This window comes from Nerophis ophidion, linkage group LG03 (assembly GCF_033978795.1).
Source record: "Nerophis ophidion isolate RoL-2023_Sa linkage group LG03, RoL_Noph_v1.0, whole genome shotgun sequence".
Lineage (NCBI taxonomy): Eukaryota > Metazoa > Chordata > Actinopteri > Syngnathiformes > Syngnathidae > Nerophis > Nerophis ophidion.
In genome coordinates this window covers 18,988,281-18,993,237 of record NC_084613.1, presented here as the reverse complement: position 1 = coordinate 18,993,237, position 4,957 = coordinate 18,988,281, and positions in this window count along the sequence as shown.

The window sequence follows — 4,957 nt, the reverse complement described above, 5'->3', positions numbered from 1 at the left end:
TTTTTTAATGATCTCTGCTGGTGGTGTGCGTACGGATTTTTTCAAAGCAAAAAATGTGCCTTTGCTTAAAAAAGGTTGAAAAACACTGCAGTAAACCATACTTGCCAACCTTGAGACCTCCGATTTTGGGAGGTTGGGGGCGTGGTAAGGGGTGGGGCGGAGGCGTGGTTGGGGTGGGGGGTGTGGTTAAGAGGGGAGGAGTGTAATTCACCAACTCGAGTATTTCATATATATATATATATATATATATATATATATATATATATATGAAATACGTGACTTTCAGTGAAATCTAGCTATACATATTTATTTTATATATATATATAAATAAAAGAAAAAGTTGAATTTCCGATGGCACCTATCAAATACACAGTAATAAAAACACAGTTGTGCTACTAACTTTACTGTGTTTGCTGGTTACTAAAAAAAAAAAACACTTACCTTTCACTATTTGAGTAACCTTTGTTCTGCCATTTGCGTATTAGCGAGCGATCTCTGAACAGTAATAAAAACACAGTTGTGCTACTAACTTTACTGTGTTTGCTGGTCACTAAAAAAAACAACACTTACCTTTCACTATTTGAGTAACCTTTGTTCTGCCATTTGCGTATTAGCGAGCGATCTCCGAATCCGGGAACATATCCTTCACGGATTTGTTGTAGACATCCGCAAATGAAAACGGGATGTTGCTTCCAGCTATCAGCATAGCCATCTTTGTCTCAGGATAAGTTACACCATCGGGTCTCCATTTTGCGAGGTGGCCCATAATACTGGGTTGTGAATGATGCTGCGCTGCGGACGCTTTGTGCTTCGCTGACCGTTCATGGCTGAGTAGATCCGTTCGGCCGCCGTGTTCAATGGATAAATCTGTTTTACAAAATTTACAGGCAAAGTACCCCATCCCCTTCAAACTCTCCTGGATAAACTGAAATTCTTGTTTCCAATCGTTCTGGAACTTGCAAGCGTATTTCTTCATTTTGCTCGTCGACGGTGTAATATATTCGGTTGGAGTCAATAACCAATCGACGTGATGAAGTTACGTCTCTTTACTGTGGGCTTCAGAACAGACTCCCTAATGCATGTTGCTTGACTGCACTTAAACGTAGAATATATGTAGAATATATTTACATTCTATTCTATTCTATGTACAGTAGATGGCAGTATTGTCCTGTTTAAGAGGGTCACAACATTGCTGAGTCAGGTTCTCATGGAGCTGAAGAGGTGTGGCCTCCAGCTCCGCCTGCTCCGCCTGCTCCGCCTGAATTTCGGGAGAGGCGCTGAATTTCGGAAGTCTCCTGGAAAATCCGGGAGGGTTGGCAAGTATGCAGGAAACGCTGGTCAAAGGGACATCGCAATAGTATGAAAACACGAATAATGTAACACATTTACGGCCTTATATTATTGTTACAAATTATAAACGTGTTTCTCAATGATATTTGTTGTTAAAACTGAGCACAAAGCGGTCAAAGAAGTAGTATAAAGATTCAATTCGTAATTGATTCTTGATTGGACACAATTCACGTAATATATTATTTGGTGTCTAAATTATAATAGCACCTTTTCAAAACAGGTTAAACAGCGCCCCTTGGCTTACGCAATTGAGAAGACAAACACATTTTAAAAAAAAAATTAAAAAAAAAATAAAAGAAACTGCACCAATTATAATATTAATAATAGTTGTTCATACAAAAAATAGATTCTTAAAAAAAAATGAACTGCAAGAAAAACAAAAAAACTTGTATTACGTTTTATTAAAATCAATTCTGAGTGAGGTTGTGTGTCAGCCTGTCTGTGAGCTTATTTATTTATTTATTTTTATTATTATTTTTTTTTTTGTGTGTGTATATATGTATACGGAGGTATGTGTGTATATGTATGTATGTATGTATGTATATATGTGTATGTGTGCATGTATGTATACATATGTGTGTATATGTGGGTATATATGTGTATGTGTGCATGTATGTATATATACGTGTATATGTGTGTGTGCATATATATATGTATGTATGTGTGTGTGTATGTATGTGTATGTATGCATATGTATGTATGTGTGTGTGTATATATATATATGTACATATGTGTATGTGTGTATGTATGTGTATATACATGTATGTGTATGTATTTATGTGTGTACATGTGTATGGATGTGTATGTATGTATGTATGTGTATATATATGTATATGTACGTGTATGTATGTGTATGTGTATATGTATGTGTATATATGTATATATATGTGTATGTATATGTATGTATATATATATGTGTATATGTATATATATATATATATATATATATATATATATAATTTAATGTATTTATTTATTTATTTATTTTTTTAAATTTTATTTTTTTTCCTTTTCTCCCCTCCCTCAGGGGGGGACTTCGACAGGGCGGTTGCTGGTTGTTCCATCTCCATCGTTGGGGTCCCTGCGGGTGGGGTGGGTGGTCCCCGCGGCCCTGCGCTGGGTGGTCCTGTGACGGCCGGCTCGGGTGGCCTGGTGTGGTTCGCGCCGTGCTCCCCGGGGGTGGGGGTGGGGTCGGGAGGGCCCGGGTGCTGGTGGGGCGGGTGCGGTCTTCCCGTCCGGCTGCGGGGAGACACTGGGTTCCCCCGGGCGGGGAGTCCCGTCTTTCTGCCCGTGTGGGGGGTTCTCTCTCGCTGGCTTGGGGTCTGGCCGTCCGCTGCTTCTCTCGTGCCCTGTCCTCTGCCGGGCGCGTCTGTCTGCGGGCTGCTGCTGACTCTTCCGGGCAGCACGGTGGGCCGGGCTCTGGGGGTTCCCGCCGCCGGCCGGCCTGGCTGCGTGGGGCGGGTGGTCCCTGGTTCCCTAGGCGCCACACCTGCTGTTTGGGTTGGGCTCTCTGGGCGGCTGGGTCCGCACTCTGGCTCCCACGCACACTAGGGGTCAAATATACTCGACATACAAACACACATATACTAACACAACACACACCGTTACTCATACATACAAACGTCCATACATTGGTACCTACGCTCCCACATACATACACAAATACATTACATATCTACATACTCCAAGTCCGTCCATCCACGCGCACATTCACGGTACAAACATACATATACTGTACATATACATTCACTGTACAAACAAACATACATATACTGTACATATACATTTACTGTACAAACATTCATATACACATTCTGTTCATATACAAGTAAATATACATACATACACTCATGCACAAAATCATGTTTCCATCTATTTGCTACCGCTTATTCCCTTTCGGGGTCGCGGGGGGCGCTGGCGCCTATCTCAGCTACAATCGGGCGGAAGGCAGGGTACACCCTGGACAAGTCGCCACCTCATCGCAGGGCCAACACAGATAGACAGACAACATTCACACTCACATTCACACACTAGGGCCAATTTAGTGTTGCCAATCAACCTATCCCCAGGTGCATGTCTTTGGAAGTGGGAGGAAGCCGGAGTACCCGGAGGGAACCCACGCATTCACGGGGAGAACATGCAAACTCCACACAGAAAGATCCCGTGCCTGGATTTGAACCCAGGACTGCAGGAACTTCGTATTGTGAGGCAGACGCACTAACCCCTCTGCCACCGTGAAGCCCCAAGCTGCACCAAACATATATCAATGCTGTTGCCCTAGGGTAAACTGGGTAACACAAGGCATATTGACAGAGCTTAAACCATTGTTACTATAACAATCTACAAGATTAATATAGGTTGCCTCTCTCTCTTCCCTTTCATCTTTCGGTATTCCTTCTTCTTCTTTTTTTTTTTTTTATTTTTTTTTTTAAAATGTATTTTTATTTTTTTTATTATCTTTCTAGCTATCATTATGTATACGTATCGTTGCATTTGAACAACTTTATTGTTGATAATAGAGGTAATCTATTGGTTTTGTTCATGATCAATAGCGCTTTTTCTATTGGTATTTGTATTGCTCCAGTTTTAGTGTAAAAATGGTCATTGTCATTACTATATTATTTATTTCACTAACTGCTTATTTGCTATCACTTTTACGATCATATTTGTACATATTATGTATGTGCTGGTGTTGTTCTATTGTTGTTGTTGTTATTGTTGTATTTGCTGTTGTTGTTTTTGTCTCTCTGTCTAATCCCCCCCCTCTTATCCCCACAATTTCCCCCTCTGTCTTCCTTTTTTTCTCTTTCTATCCCCTCCATACTATGATGATTAACTTGTGTGATGACTGTATTATGTTGATAGTATATATTTGTACCATGAATTGATTAACGTGGACCCCGACTTAAACAAGTTGAAAAACTTATTCGGGTGTTACCATTTAGTGGTCAATTGTACGGAATATGTACTGAACTGTGCAATCTACTAATAAAAGTTTCAATCAATCAATCAATCCTGCTTCGGCCCGGCTGCACCGAATGATAATATAAATACATTTAATAAAGTCACATTCAAATAAGACAACAAGAGAAGTATCTTATACTTCTCTTTTTTAAAGTAAATCTGAACGGCCGATATGGGCATCTACACCAACTATATGATTTGCCTGAGAAGCTGGACAGGACAAAAAAAAAATAAAAAAAAATAAAAAAAATAAATAAATAAAATCAATTCTCGATATTATTAATGGATTTAGAATCGTATGGAAAAGAAATTGCAATTTGAATGTGAACCGATTTTTTGGAGCACTGCTACAAAAAAGGAATATACATTTTTTGCATAAGAGTGGTACTATTTCATTAAGACATACATAACTACAATCAATACAATTATTTAGTCTATAAAGGACAATAAAAGCCTTTTTAAACAGGTTACAAAAGTGCTTCTTGGCTTAAACCAGTGCTTCTCAATTACTTTCTGTTACACCCCCAGGAAGAGGAAAACTTTTAGCGAAAGGATAAATAATATCCTTTCTCTATAAAATGGTTATAACTACACCTTTGCATTACATTGTATCCTTATTAACCTTAAGGAAAAGAAAAAAAGA